The following is a 16,954-nucleotide window of genomic DNA, read 5'->3' as shown; positions in this document are numbered from 1 at the left end:
CATTTCCTCAATCCTAATAGGTATATCTTATCTTTATCCCCAATTTGCAGAACGAGACTGAGATCCAGAGCTATGAAGTAACTTGTTCAAGGTCACACAGCTCTTAAGTGGTAAAACTAGGCTTCAAATCTGGGAAATCTGGTTTCAGAGAATGTGTGCTTAACCATATGTATACGCCTCTCTTGTGCTACTCTGGGGTGCTGTGCCTTGATAAAACAATGAATGAATACAGAATTGAAAGCTTGAGAAGAACACAAAAGCATATTTTGATTTTAAATATAGGAACAACAGGTAAATTCCTATCTATATTCTGGTACAATTCAGGGCATACAAAACAAAAGAAAACATTTAGCTGACCTACCTTCTTCTGGGTTCTCTGCAGTGCATTTTAGGATTTTTTCCCCCAGCTTTATTGAAATATAGTTGAGAAATAAAATTGCTTATATTTAAAGTATACCACCTGATGATTTGACATGCATATACTTTGTGAAATGATTACCACAATCAGGTTAATTAACACATCCATCACCTCATCTTTGTGTGTGTGTGTGTGTGTGTGTGTGTGTGTGTGTGGTGAGAATGCTTAAGGTCTACTCTCTTAGCAAATTTCCAGTACACAGCACAGTATTATTAACTATTGCCATAATTCTGTACATTAGATCCCCAGAGCTGAAGGCTTGGATCCTTTGATCAGCATCTCCCCATTTTCCCTCTCCTGCTAGCCCCTAGGAACGACCACTCTACTCTCTGTTTCCACGTTTGGCTTTTTGTTGTGTGTTTTTAGATTCCACATATAAGAAAGATCATACAGTATTTGCCTTTTCTTTTTTTTATTTTATTAAAAAAATTTTTTTGGCTGTGTTGGGTCTTTGTTGCAGCGTGTAGGCTTTTCTCTAGTTGTGGTGAGCGGGGGGCTACTCTTTGTCGCGGTGCGTGGGCTTCTCATTGCGGGAGAAGTGGAGAACCGGCTCTAGGCACGCGGGCTTCAGTAGTTGTGGCACACAGGCTCAGTAGTTGTGGCTCGCGGGCTCTAGAGCATAGGCTCAGTAGTTGTGGCACATGGGCTTAGTTGCTCAGAGGCACGTGGGATCTTCCTGGACCAGGGCTCGAACCCATGTCTCCTGTGTTGGCAGGCAGATTCTTAACCACTGCACCACCAGGGAAGTCCCTATTTGCCTTTTCTCTCTGGCTAATTTCACTTACCATAATGTCCACCAAATTCATCCATGTTGTTACAAATTACAGGATTTCTTTCTTGCTTATTTCAGCTTTGCTATTGAGTTGTATAGATTCCTTATATACTTTGGATATTAACCCCTTCTTATCAGATATATGATTTACAGATCTTTTTTTTTTACTATTCTGTAGGTTGCCTTTTCATTTTATTGATGATTTCCTTTGCACACAGAGCTTATTAGTTTGATGTAGTCCCATTTGCTTATTTTTGCTTTTGTTATACGTGCTTTTGGTGTCATATCCAAAAAATCATTGCCAAAACCGATGTCAAGAAGCTTTCCCCCTATGTTTTCTTATAGGAGTTTTATGGTTTCAGGGCTTACATTTTAGTCTTTATACCATTTCAGGTTAATTTTTGTCAGTGGTGTAGGGTAGGGGGTCCAATTTCATTCTTTTGCATGTGATTATCCAGTTTTCCCAATAGCATTTACTGAAGAGACCATCTTTTCCCCATTGTGTGTTCTTGTGCCCTTGTCAAAGATTAGTTGACCATATTTGTGTGGGTTTGTATCTGGGCTCTCTATTCTGTTGCATTGGTCTATGTGTCTGTTTTGTGCCAGTCCCATAATGTTTGATTACTATAGCTTTGTAATAGAGTTTGAAATCGGGAAGTATGATGCCTCCAGATTTGTTCTTCCTTTCCAAAATTGGTTTGGCTCTTCACGGTCTTTTGTGGATCCATATGAATTTTAGGATTGTGTTTTTCTATTCCTGTGGAAAATGCCAATGGAATTTTGATAGGGATTGCACTGAATCTGTAGATCTCTTTGGGTCATCCTCAGTTTATTTCATCAATGTCTTGTAGTTTTCAGTGTATAGGTCTTTCACCTCCTTGGTTAAATTCATTCTTAAGTAATTGTTTTTAATGCTACTGTAAATAGGATTGTTTTCTTAATTTCTTTTTCCAATAATTTGTTGTTAATAGAAGTGCAACTGATTTTTCTATATTGCAACTTTACTGAATTTGTTATTTCTAACAGGTTTTTGGTGGCGTCTTTGGCTTTTCTATGTATAACGTTATGTCATCTACAAATAGAGAAAAATTTACTACTTTATTTCCAATTTGGATGACATTTATTTCTTTTCCTTGTCTAATTGCACTGGATAGGACTTCTGGTACTATGTTGAATAGAAGTGGTGAGAGTGAACACCCTTATCTTGTTCCTGATCTTAGAGGAAAAGCTTTCACTTTTTCACCATTGAGTACAATGTTAGCTTTGGGCTTGTCATATATGGCCTTTATTATGTTAAGATATATTTCTTATGTATCTAATTTGTTAAGAGTTTTTATTATGAAAGGATGGGATATTGAATTTTGTCGATTTCTTTTTTTCTACATCTATTGAAATTATTGTGTTTTTATCATGTTTTCATTCTGTTAATGTGGTGAGTCATATTTATTGATTTTTGTATGTTGAACCATCCTTGTACCCCAAGGATAAATCCAACTTGATCATGGTATGTGATCCTTTTACAGTGCTGTTCAATTCTGCTTGCTAGTATTTTGTTGTGGATTTTTGCATCTATATTCATCAAGGATATTGGTCTGTAGTTTTCTTTTCTTGTAGTGTCCTTGTCTGACTTCAGTATCAGGGTAATACTGGCCTTGTAAAATGAATATGTAAGTACTCAAATTTTTTAGTAGAGTTTGAGAAGGATTGGTATTAATTCTTCTTTAAATGTTTGGTAGAATTCACCAGTAAAACCATCAGCTCCTGGACTTTTCTTTATTGGGAGATTTTCAATTACTGATTCAATCTCCTTACTCATTATTAGTCTGTGCAGTTTTCTGTGTCTTCATGATTCAGACTTGGTAGGCTGTGTATTTCTAGGAATTTGTCCATTTCTTCTAGATTGTCCAATTTGTTGGCATACAATTGTTCATAGTTGTGTCTTATGATCCTTTGTATTTCTGTGGTATTAGTTTTAATGTTTCCTCTTTCATTTCTGATTTTATTTATTTGAGTCTTCTCTTTTTTTATAGTTAGTCTAGTTAAAGTTTTGTCAGTTTTGTAAAAAAACAGCTCTCAGTTTCATTGATCTTTTCTATTATTTTTCTGGTCTTTATTTCATTTCTTTCTGTCTGATCTTTGTATTTCCTTCCTTCTGCTAACTTTTGGGCTTCATTTGTTTGAATTTTTCTAGTTCCTTGAGGTGTAATGTTAGGTTGTTTGAGATCTTTCTTTTTTCTTAATGTAGGCATTTATTGCTATAAACATCCCTCTTTGAACTGTGTTGCTGCATTTCATTAGTTTTGATATGTTGTGTTTCCATTTTCATTTGTTTCAAGGTATTTTTTATTTTCCTTTTGATTTCTTCTCTGATCCGTTGGTTGTTTAATTTCCACATATTCGTGAATTTTCAATTTTTCCTCCTGTTACTGATTTCTATTTTCATGGCATTGTGGTCAGAAAAGATACTTGGTATGATTTCAGTCTTCTTAAGTTTGCTGAACTTGTTTTGTTGCCTAACATATTATCTATCCTAGACAATGTTCCTTGTGGGCTTGAGAAGAATGTGTATTCTGCTGCTGTTAGAATGTTCTATAAATGCCTGTTAGGTCCTTTGGTCTAAAGTATAGTTCAAGTGTAATGTTTCCTATTGATTTTCTGCATGGATGATCTATTCAGCATTGAAAATGGGGTACTGAATTCCCCTAATATTATTGTTTTGTTTATTTTTCTCTTCAAATCATTTAGCATATACTTTATATATTTAGGTGCTCTAATGTTGGGTGCATATATACTTCAATTGTTATGTCTTTTTGATGAATTGACTCCTTTATCATTGTATAATGACCTTCTTTGTCTTTTGTTAAAGTTTTTGACTTAAAGTCTATCTTGTCTGATACAAATATAGCTACCCCTTTTCTCTTTAGGATTCCATTTGCATGGAATTTCTTTTTCCATTCCTTCACTTTGAACATATGTGTGTCCTTAAAACTGAATTGAGTCTCTTGTAGGCAGCAGATAGTTGGGTCTTCTTGTTTTATCCATTCAGCCACTCCTTGTCTTTTGATTGGAGAATTTAATCCATTTACATTTAAAGTAATTATCAATAGGTAAAGACTTACCATCTTGTTAATTGTTTTTTGGTTGTTCTCTAGTTTCTTTGTTCCTTTCTCTCTTGCTGATTTGCTTTGTGAATTGATGATTTTCCATAATGGTATGTTTTGATTGATTCATTCCTCTTTAATCTTTGTGTGTCTATTGTAAATTTTTGCTTTGTGGTTACTATGAAATTTACATAGAACATCTTATAGCTATAGCAGTCTATTTCAAGCTGATAACTTAACTTTGATCACATACAAAAACTCTGCCCTTCCCCCCCATTTCATGTTTTTGATGTCACAATTTGCATCTTTTTATATTGTATATCCATTAACAAATAATTGTAGCTATAGTTATTTGTAATGCTTTTGTCCTTTAGCCTTTATACTGGAGTTGATTAACACAATACCATATTACAGTATCAGAGTATTCTGCATTTGACTATACAGTTACCTTGATCAGTATATCTTATATTTTTTTATCTACTTATGTTACTAATTAGTGTCCTTTCATTTAAACTTGAAGAATTCCTTTACTATTTCTTGTAAGGCAGGTCTAGTGATGATGAACTCCATCAGCTTTTGATTGTCTGGGAAAGTCTTTATCTCTCCTTCATTTTCGAAGGATAGCCTTACTGGGTAAAGTCTTCCTGGTTGGCAGTTTTTTTTTTCTTTCAGTGCTTTAAATATACTATCCCACTCTCTCCTGACCTGCAAGGCTTATGCTGAGAAATCTGCTAATAGCCTTATGGGGTCCTCTTGTATGCGAGGTTTTTTCTTTCTCTCTGTTGGTTTTAAAATTCTTTGTCTTTGACTTTAGCTCATTTTATTATAATCTGCTTGGAGAAGATCTTTTTGAGTTGACTCCTTTTGAGGACCCATGAGCTTCATGAACTTGGATGTCCATATTTCTCCCCAGCTTTGCAAAGTTCTCAGCCACCATTTCTTTAATTTTTCTATCTGTTTCTCCCTCTATTCTCCTTCTGGTACTCCATTAATTCATAGATTGTTTTTCTTGATGGTATCCCATAATTCACATAGGCTTTCTTCACTCTTTTTCATTCTCTTTTCTTTGTTCTCCTCTGTCTGGATAATTTCAAATGACCTGAATTGACTTCCCAGCTTCTTTCTTCTGCTTGATCAAGTCTGCTGTTCATCCTCTATATTGCATTTTTCCTTTCATTCATTGTATTTTTCAGCTCCAGACTTTCTGTTTGGTTCTTTTTTATGATTTCTATATCTCTGTTAAAATTCTCACTTTGTTTCTGTATTGTTTTCCTGATTTCTTTGAACTGTATTTCTTTTTATCACTGAGCTTCCTGAAGACAACTATTTTCAATTCTTTTATCGGGCAAATTGCAGATTTCTTTAAAGTTGGTTATTGGAAAAATATTGTGTTTATTTGGTAGTGTCATGTTTCCTTGTTTTTTCATGTTCCTTGAAGTCTTGTTTTGCTGTATTTGCATTTGAAGAAGCAGTCACTTCCTGCAGTCTCCACTGACTGTCTTCAGGAGACAAATACCTTCTGCCAGCCCTGCTAAGTATTCTGAGGTTCTCTCAGAATTTTTCTATAGATATACATGCTCCACACTTCTTGTTCCCTCTTGGGGGAGGGAAATTCTTAATGATGGTATTCTTTCTCTTGACCCTGCAAAGGCTGGCTGAATGCTGCCAGCGTCCCATTTGCCTTCCCCAGGGCAGAGCTGAATGCTCAAGTTCTTATGCTTTCTCCCAATCCCGGAGAGTTGAGCCAGCTCTCTGCACATACTCACTAACTGTCTGCAAAGACTCGCACTTGTTGCCCTTGGGGGCACGAGCAGGGAGCTGGCCACGTAGACATGGTGGTGGTGGTGTGTGTGTGTGAGCTGTGCAGAGTGTTGAGGGTGTCTGTGGGCCAGTTGGGAGGATCCTCAAAAGAGGCATCCCCAGTGACTTGTGGCTGAGCTTCCTGATGGAGTCTGCATGGCGTTTAGTAGGATCCGCATCCCTTTCTGACCTCTAAGAGCTCTGGCTACTGTTTTTTTAGCCCCTCCCCTCCTCTCAGTTGTGCAGCACATCTCAGTATTCTGGATGAGGCATGAAGAGGACCAATGAGGTGGGCCTCTTTGGCTGCATCCTGTACAGCTGGAAAAGCCAGGCACTCACTCATGTGCTCTCACTGACATAGAAGGTCTCTCTTAGCACTGAGCTGTACCGCCTTGGGGCAGGGGGTTGACTTTGGTAAAGTGAAATTCTTCGTCTTACCTTCTTCAATGTGTCCAATCTCGGATTTTTTTTTTTCTCCAACAGTGTGTTGGAACTTCTCTGTTGAGCTCCTGAAAGTCCACAAAGGCACTCTCATTTGTGGGTGATTGTCAAAATCGGTGTTCCTTGGGAGGAAGACAGTCAAATTCCTCCATTTTGTTGTCACCACTCCCTGCATTTTATGTTTTGCAATGCAAATGGCACAAATATCTAAGCTTTGGGGAAGAAAATAATTTTACTGTCAATGCAATGGACAACTATGGATTCTGTGTGGTTTTGTTCGACATAGACTGAGGTTTAAGAACCTTTGCTCCTTGGAATTACACTTGGAACTCTGCTGGAAAATGTTACTCTTCTCTTTTCTCTATAATATTGATATACCTGTCACATTCAAGTAAGACCCGTGATTAATCTTAATGTGCAGGTGCTCCTAACTGAGGCTGGAGGTTTGAATTTGCTTCATTCTATGCAGTCTGTTTTAATTTTGATTAATTGCCATCAGGAATAATAACTCCTCAGGGCAGATCATTAGGAAGCTACAGAATCGATTATATTTAGCTACAGAATATGTAAAACTAGTCACCACCACTGAAATGATCATGGATACCCTTGATGTTGCATTCACAAGGAATACTTAGGTCATTCCAACCGGATTTCAGAAACAAATTAAAATGGAATTGGAAATGCTTTTTCATAAATAAGTTAGCTTTCAAATTTGCCTTTTTTTTTCCTCAATAGGTTTCCTTAATTCTGACATGAAAATTAGTAACCTCAGCTGGTAGTCATGGTTGGTAGGAATAATATGCTCCAGCTCCTACCTTTGCACATGGCTCTCACTATCCCTGGAACACTGTTAACCCCCTTTTCCATCTACCTATCTCTATTCATACTTAGGACTTCTCTGAAATGCCACCTACTCCAGGAAGCTTTGTTTGTTGCATCACTCCCTCCAGGTGGCTCTTCTATGTGTCCCATTGCACCTTGGACCGTTTCTACATAACTGCTGTCATATCTATTGTCACTAAGTGTCCGTCTCCTCTGTCAGAGGAAAATTTGTCTTGTGTCTCTACAGCCCAGGTTCAGTGGGTCCTAACCCTTTTGGCCTCACACACACCTTTGAGAACCTGATGAAAACTATAAACTTCCTCTCTAGACAAAGTAATCTAAATTCTGCAAATAATTTCAAGGGGTTCTGGGATACTCTAAATCCATCTGTGGGCCCTAGGAGTTCATGGACTCCAGGCTAAGAATCCCTGCACTAGCTCCTGGATACATCAAAATAGTTATAACTTAACAGATGCTTGTCACTGTTCAGAGAACTTCACGTGATCTGCCCCATTTATTCCTTACAACAACCCTATGAGGTAACTACTATAATTATCCCCAATTTACAGATGAGAAAACTGAGGAACAGCACATAATTTGACCGAGGCTGTTCCTGCGTCTTCTCTTAACCAGGCTGCTCTGTTAACCATGGCACTGCATCACCTCTCTGCCTCACTATGGTCCTGTTCATAAAAGGTACTGCGTGAATGTCTATTGAGTGACATCCTTCAGAGGATAAAGGAAAGTAATAGCGTTATACACCACAAACCATGAATAAGGTTAAAATCATGCAGAAAATAAGGAGGCTTAGCATTCAAATGGTTTGTACATGCTATGATCTTTTTCAGTGGAGTAAATAGCATAGGAGATAAGCTACATCTAACCTTCAGTTAACTTTAAGGATAAGAGGTAGAAAGGCAAAGAACTTGCACTGAATACTTAATACATGCCTGACATTGAGTTTGTACTTCCTAAACAGACTACATTATATAATAGTGCTACTAGACCTGGGAATATAGTTGAATTTTGAGTACAGTATTGACTCTGGGGAAGGACTGAATGGGAAAATATAAAGTGCTGTGCTCTTTAAGGCAAGCATTTAGAAAGCACAGTTTGTAAAAGCCTAACTGTTGACTCCCTGTGGCATTAAGGAATGGAAGTTTTACTGCTAGAGTGGAGAAGGGTTAAGGAGGCAGGGGTGGGGTCAGTTTTTTCTTTCTTTTAAAAAAGATAAGCCTTGCAAGTCTTTTGCGATAAGAAGAAGTTTTACAATTACAGGTAGATGTGAACCGGACCTTCACTCAAGTGTGCACACACACACACTTCTGCTCTGGTTTCAGAAAGGCAAGGAGGGAAGGTAGGAAAGAGAGGAAGAGAGATCAATATGTCATTATCATGTGCTAGTAATTACATTAAATGATTCCAAATAGACACTCTCAGCTGATCTAGCCTCTAGCTCCTACGATGGCCAATGGTTCAGTGGTCAGATGTCAGGTACTTGGTTGCAGAGGGGGCCTGGCAGGAGAGGCAGCAGCAGGGAGACTTTTTTTTTTTGCGGTACGCGGGCCTCTCACTGTTGTGGCCTCTCCTGTTGCGGAGCGCAGGCTCCGGACGCGCAGGCTCAGCGGCCATGGCTCACGGGCCCAGCCGCTCCGCGGCAGGTGGGATCTTCCCGGACCGGGGCGCGAACCCGTGTCCCCTGCATCGGCAGGCGGACTCCCAACCACTGCGCCACCAGGGAAGCCCCAGGGAGACTTTTCATGCTCCAAGAAACTTGCAGTCTCCTCCGGAATCTTATGAGACTACTACACTAACAACTGTAATCATGGCCCGTGAATAATTTTAACCATACTCGAGAAAATGCCCTTGGTGTCATTCATTCCCCACCGTTACGGAAGTTGATCTTACTGTGTTCTGCATATCTGAGTCAGGAGATCCATCTCCAGGTATCCCTTGAACCACTTCTAGCCTGTGTGTGGAGGTGGCTCAGGTCCCCTCAGGGCCCATGTCTACCATGAAGCTCTCAGGGCTGTGAATCTACATGTCTGGTGGGGAGGCACGCCCCAGATCAACCCCAGAGATCAAGGGCGTATGACATCGGTCATTGTTCAGATTTCTGTCCTCTCTGTGGAGCGCCTCAAAAGTCAAAGTACTTACAACTCCATTTCACAAATTGTGGGTGTGGTGATACTTTTCCTATCAGTCGTTTTTATTGGCCTCACATTTATCCACATCACTGACTCGAGGTGTCTTGGTTTCTCAGTGTCGATATATTTGGGTGAAGGAGAATGATATAAAGAACAAACTAAGGCTGGACTTTTGGGAACTAAATTTGAGGAAATTTTCATTTTTTATAATACAAAAAAATACTGTCTTTAAATGTTTTAGCAAGCAATTTAAAAATATTGAGTTGGAAATGTTTTAAAATTTTTCTAATACTAGCTTGAATATTGTTTATAACTTAGCTGTCTTAAACTACAACCAATATGGAACTCTTACTTTGAAATATAGCCATTTTCTCTAACAAATCATCGGAAGAGGGCTAAATCAAGCCAGCTTTCCACTGAGTTACAATTGGAGACTCTAATTATCCAGTCTGCATCTCAAGTTGTGTCATAATTCATTAAAATACTTTTTGCCCCTTTTCACTTAGTTGCATTTCAGCATTCTAAATTCTAGTCGCTTCCTGTTTCAAGAAAATGTAGATAGTTAATAAAGTATATTTGTATTTCATTTGTTTGTTAATTTGATTTTGTAATGATCTCTTTGTCCCTTCATTTCTATAACCCATGGCTGTGCCTATATTACCAGTCAAAATGCAGATTTTCTTAGAGTCCAGCCGCAACAGTCCTTAGCAAAAGAATTTTGATCTTGCAAAATGATTTGCATTTGGATGAAGGATGCCCACCACATGTATGAATTTGCACCTGGATGCAAATCCAGGGAGAGGGGGCTCAGTGGTGGCCTATGGGAGAGGGAGTTGAATTCTTTGGGGTGAAGGAAGGTATTACATTATGTGAGGGATGCAGCCTCATGCTACAGAACAGGAATGAGATTGAAGCCTTTGAGTTTTGCCCTTTGGGAAGTTCTGCAAAGGTGTGTAGCTATACGATGTTGGCAGGTTAACTGCATGTTGTCGGGGCAGTTGAGTGTATGTCAGTGTTCCACGCTTTGGCTTTCAAAGATCTTTCTGGGCAGCCCAACTAGGAGAGGTTATCTGGTCCCCTGCCTGCTTGGTGGGGACCACTATTTAACTTGTATAAACTTTGCATGGGAATGTGTATCTTTCCTCACCACGGATCATATCATTTTTGTAACTAGGCACCCAGGGAAGTCTGGAAGTATCCCTCCTAGGGGTGCATAGCCTTGGAGCTGCCCAAGTGAAGTTTATCTTTGTTTGTTCTAATGTTTGCTATCTGGAGAGGATTATCCAGGGAATAGTTTGGCTTAGGTGTGAGGCTGATCTTTTCATGTCTTCTCCCCCAGTGAAAACATCAGGGCTTTAGATTGCAAACCAAATGTAATTCCATCAGGAAGACTGGACTCTCAGGAGAAAATAAGAAGAGTCGAGGATTACTGAAAAATAGGACACAATGTGTTTTTCTCCACAATTTTTACAGAAGAAAGGCCTATGATTTATACTGGAGTTCTGCTTTGTGTTTTCAGATGTGAATCAGAGAATCTTTTAGAAACCATTGCTTGCCCCAAGTCAAGAGGGGAAAACGGGGCTTCCCTGGTGGCACAGTGGTTGAGAGTCCTCCTGCCGATGCAGGGGACACGGGTTCGTGCCCCGGTCCGGGAAGATCCCACATGCCGCGGAGCGGCTGGGCCCGCGAGCCATGGCTGCTGAGCCTGCGCGTCCGGAGCCTGTGCTCCGCGACGGGAGAGGCCACAACAGTGAGAGGCCCGCGTACCGCCAAAAAAAAAAAGAGGGGAAAACGAAGCTAGAAATAACTTTTAATACATATCCAATTACCTGAATATTATTTTACAGGTCTGAATAAAGAGAGAGAAGATGATTTTATATATAGTAGTTCAATATTTATTAATAATCTCATAAAAATTAAATCAGATTGTGTATCATGTACTCTATATTTTACTTAATGTAGTTTTAATAAATAGGGATTTTCAAGCACAGTTCACTATTGCTAATCACGGTGAGTATACCGGTTAAGGGTTACACACTATAAGAAGATGAAAATATTTGAGCTGATTTAGGAATTTTGTCTAATTACACTGGTCCATTAAAAAAATATATAGTATTTGCTAGATGGCAAAATCATAACACCTAAATTTATTGCTGGAAATTCAAATGCTATCTTCTTAGCTTTCTCTTCTTTTATCCTGTGGAACATGGTGTACAAAAGATCTTATTCTGCAAGTTTTTGCAAGATGATTTTAACAGCCCTCCCTCTAAATTCCTTCTGCAAGAGTCATTCCTTTTTTCAAAGAGTAACTATATTTATAATTGGGGCCTTGAACCCCTGGGAACACTTGCAGTTACTTTAAGGAGTCCTGGAATCTATATTTATACCAAGTACTATCAAGGATGGAATAAATAATGCATTGGAATATATACACTACTATTTTTCATGTGTAAGTTGCTGTTGTAATGACTAATAATACAAAATATGCTGCTTTCATGGTAGCTTTTGGTATCCTCAATCAACAGGAACTAAAACAAAACTATCTTTAGGTCAAACATGGGCTCCCGTACTTGAAAAGATGGGAAACTACTAGAAAAAAGGAGTGGAAAGGGCCACGAATATGGCACATTTCCATTTGAATTGAAGTTCCTTGTGTGCCTCTGAACTGCACATGGTCAAAGAGTCATTCAAGTCTAAGAACGAATCATGCTTATATAACACACTGGTAACAGAAGTGTAGAGTATTAGGATTTGTGGGGGGAAAAAGGAGCACATTCAAATGATCTAATATGAAGCCTTTTTTTTTTTTTCCCCATAATGCTCTCAAATTACCATATTGTGGCTAAGTAGATGACAGCTGGCTGTAGAGGTCTATAAACTCATTTTAATCGTGCTTCCTGCCAGCCAGCATCCACTGAATCAAATTAAGGAGAGGACTCCACGAAATGCACCCAACTCCACCCCCTTTTCCAAGCTGAGCTCCACTTCTCCCCACTTAGGGTTGATGCTGAGTGATGGGGGCAGAGTCCAGCTGGAGGCAGATGTACCAGAAAGTACCAAGGCCAAATTGCAAAGAGAAAACGTCCTACTTGTTGAAGGATAGAATCTCGAACTAGCAGAGGGAGCACACAATCAGTGTTGAGTTCACTCCTACCCTCTGATGGAAACAAAACCTATAGTCTAATGTTTGAACGTAAAGGACTAAGCAAGGAGGAGCACAGCACCAAAGTTGCCAACTACCCGGAAAACGTCTGCTTCTCCTCTGAGCAGGCAGATAAATCCATTCACTTTATACACTCCACAGAAGTTTTTATTGTTTATAAATAACTACAGCTCTCTTTCATGTTTCCACATTCTGGGTCTGAGAAGGGAATTGGGCCTGTTAACCTTCATGTGCAACTAAGAAACAGTTTATGGCTGGCCAGGTGCAAATGCCCTATCTAATCTCTCCCTGTGTCTGTCCTGGAGCAGCTGCAGCAGTTGGAGGGAGTTAGGGAGTTATGAAATATCAAGGAAATGTTTGTGCCAATATTGTCCCAGTTAGGGAGGTAAGAGAAATTTACAAGTTGTTTTCCATTTAGAAAGAGTGACAGTCATCACTGGGGAAAAGCTATTTTTACTGAGATCTCAACAATGGGGGTGAGGACCAAGTCCAAATGGAAATTTGAGACCTTTTATCAGTCTGTTTCCTTTTAGGAACCATGGCCCCTTATAGTTGCAAAAGCCTTTACCGTGAACTTTTCTTATTGCCACAGGTTCTCTGTGATCATGGACAGGATACTCAGGTCTCAGAGCTAAAGTATATTTACCTAGAAAAAAAAAATTTTCTTTAATTCCTCGTGAATGCCCAAGGGTTATTTAAAAGGTTAATAATATAATTCTGGGTTCAGTAAAATGAGATATTGAAGAGAGAGAGTATAAGACAAAAGGAAGTTTTGTATGAATTATTCAAATGGGGTGGTGCAATGCAATGAACACTGGCTGAGAATCTAGAGTGAGCACAGGCTGTAGGACTTGCCGGAAGCCTGAGTTGGGACAAGGCTTCTGAGCCCCAGTTCCCTTATCTGTACCATGAGAAGGTGATCTTTGCAAGACTCCTTTCGTTTTACAAATCTATACTGAATGCGTACCACTCATCCGGGAGAGGGCTAGGCACTGTGTCAAATGTAAAAGAAATAAGACATAATCCACATGCTCTCATAGTGCTCATAATGTAGACAGCACTAGCACAGACGAAACAGTGACCTGTTGACGTGAACTTTTTACAAAGATATTAACGTGAGAACAATCTCTCTCTGTCTCTCTCTCTGTATGTGTGTGTATATATATATGTAAAATCAAATCACCATGTTGTACACCTTAAACTTACAGTGTTATATGTCAATTATATCTCAGTAAATCTGGGAAAAAACCAATCAAGCTGGAGGATGGTTTGTAGTGATATGCCATAGGTCTATCTTTAGCTCTGTTCTGTTTCAGTATCTTTTATTTCCCCCAAATATTTCGATGAGACTACAGATGGCATCTGGAGCCCATAGAAATTGCATTTGCTAAATGCAACAGCACCCTGACGACACAGGCTTAACCAAAGAGGGGTTGTTTTTGTCACAAGACAGAGACTCTGGGGATGCCTAGTGAAGGGCCTGTGCGGCTGCTATACAATGGCATCATGCCCCAGGCTACTTTTCTTTCCTCTCCATCTTTCTTAGAATCCGGTTTTCATCCTCATGGATCTGGCCTCTTTAATAAGCTGGCCTGGAAGTCTTCCCAGTGACTTTTGCTTTTATGTCACTGGCCAGAACTGTATCACATGACCACCCCTAGCTGCAAGTGATGCTGGGACGTAGAGTTCGGTTGACTCTTGAACAGTTGAAACTCCCTGTGTATAACCTTATAGTCTGCCCTCCATATCTGGGCTTCCACATCCTCGGATTCAACCAACCACATGTAGTACGATAGTATTTACTATGGAAAAAAATGTGCGTATAAGTGGACCCGCACAGTTCACTCCTATGTTGTTAGGGGTCAAGTGTACTTTAATTGAACACATTGCTACAATTTAATGCAATCAAGCATTTGTTAGTAAAGAAGATGAAAAATGGATATTGGGTATGTAGTAGCAGTGGGCGTCACAGGCTTCTCCTGAGATTCACAGATCACACAGTCTGGGGAGGACAATAAATTCGTTGAAGAAGTCAGAACACAGAAGGATCTTAGGAGAACGGAATAGAAAAGTGAATCTAACATGCAAAACTCAGTAGAGTTAAAGTCTTACCCCTGAGTCTAAAAGAATCAACTGTATACAGATAGAATGGGAAAATGTTTCTTAACAGCACCCTATAAAAATCTCTATTAACTTAAATTTACCACGAGTAGTAACAGCAATCAAAATAATATTTTACATTTCTTGAATGTTTACTATTAGTTATCTCATTTAATTCTCATAGTAATCCTCTGAGGTAGAGTTATTATTATTACAATCCCTATTTTATTTTTGAGAGAACAGAGAATTATAAGGAACTTTACTAAAGTCCTATAGCTAGTAAGTGGCTAAGCCAGGATTTGAACCTAAGGCCAGGGCTCTTATTAATTACCTCTATAGTATACTGTTTCCTAAGGAAAAGTGATCTGTCTAAAGTTAATTCGGTTGTGGACTACATTCGTAGTTTCACAATATCTATGTCTAGGAAGATAATAGTCTGTCTTTTCTGATCAGAACGTGTTTGCAGTGTTGCTCTTAATTCTGGAAACCACAATCAGACAGACAGGAACCAGTAGCTCCCTCGTACACCCATACCATCTTTGCTTCAATTTCAGAGGATAAGAAGGACACTCAAGGCCAGCTCCTCCTCCGAGGACGTTCTTGGCCTCATCCTGTGTCTCTCTGGAACTCCATCATTTAACCATTCTATCTTCCATATCTCCAACTTACCACTTTTTACTAATTATTTTTCCTCAGCCAATAACTTTATTTTTAAAGTTTCTATCCTAAATAATTACCCCCACAAATCTCATGTGTAGAAATATGTACCTTTTAAACTACTCCTTCTAATGGGTCTTTGTTAACCATAGTTCTTAAAAGAATATCTAACATATGCTTTCTCTACCTCTTTGCCTCCCATTCACACCTTCCTCAGTTTCCAACTATATTGAACGTCACCAGCCATTGCACATACAACTGGCAGCCGTCTTTGTAAGTCAGAGGAGTTGACAAACCGGATGCTTGTTGGATGCTTGTACGTTAAGGGCTGCTCATTTATCTGATTTGCATCCAGAAAGCATTCATAAATCTGTTACGAAGTCTAGTTTTCACAAATGTGTTCTCCTACTAAATCAGGATGACTTTTAATTCGCTTTGAAACTGAACCTAAACACTGCATGATTTTATTGGCTCGCTATTGGTTTTCTTATTATATTATTCTTAACATAACAAGGCTGACTACTGCAGCTCTTTCATACTTAGGAAATAATTTTTATGGCTGTAACACTAACTTATTATGGAAATGGTGGTATGTTGAGTGATACAGTAAGTGAAAACTGGCTGGTTCCATTTTGAATGATCAATGCCATAAGCATTAGTGACGTGAAGGATCTGAGAAAAGAAAATGTATTGTCTGCATCTACCCTGCGATTGGCATTGCCCAGCACCACGTCCTCTGAGAATGGAAGAGACATGAGTCCCTTTGGCAAAATGCTTTGTAAGCAGATAATTTCACGATGGCATAGAAAACCTTAGGTTTTAATTGCAAGCATATAATATAATCATATTTCTAAACTTCCACCATCTAGAATATATCAGGAATACTGGTGGTGTTCAGAAGTTCTATTTCTTACCAATTTTAACTCTTAGACTCTTTCTGTTTTCAGTGGATTGTAGCAAGCAATATCCTTCAAGGAAAAAAATCCTAAAATTTCCTAAAGGTAGAAGGAAAAGAGTAATTAACTTAATATCCTGCTAAGATACAAAGAACAAGTTTTCTACAAGATTTGGCTTTTTGCAGCTTTTTGTTTTTGACCATTTGCAAAGCATGATTAGAGCAAGACATTGCCAAAGACAGGATGGAATGAGAGGCAGGGTCTAGGAGCAGCGCGGGGTGGGGAGAGCGAGCAGTGGTATACAACCAGATCATGTGCGATTACAGAATTTACTCAAAAATTTAAAGAATACTGTTACATTAGTGCCTGTATTTTAAAGTAGCGCTTCCAACTTTTTTTTTTTTTTTTGCGGTACGCGGGCTTCTCACTGTTGTGGCCCCTCCCATTGTGGAGCACAGGCTCCGGACGCGCAGGTCCAGCGGCCATGGCCCACAGGCCCAGCCGCCCCGCGGCATGTGGGATCCTCCCGGACCGGGGCACGAACCCGCGTCCCCTGCATCGGCAGGCGGACTCTCAACCACCGTGCCACCAGGGAAGCCCAGCACTTACAACTTTTTAAAGCACATTCACATGCGTT

Source organism: Stenella coeruleoalba (genome assembly GCF_951394435.1).
Source record: "Stenella coeruleoalba genome assembly, chromosome: 10".
NCBI lineage: Eukaryota > Metazoa > Chordata > Mammalia > Artiodactyla > Delphinidae > Stenella > Stenella coeruleoalba.
This window is presented reverse-complemented; position numbering follows the sequence as displayed.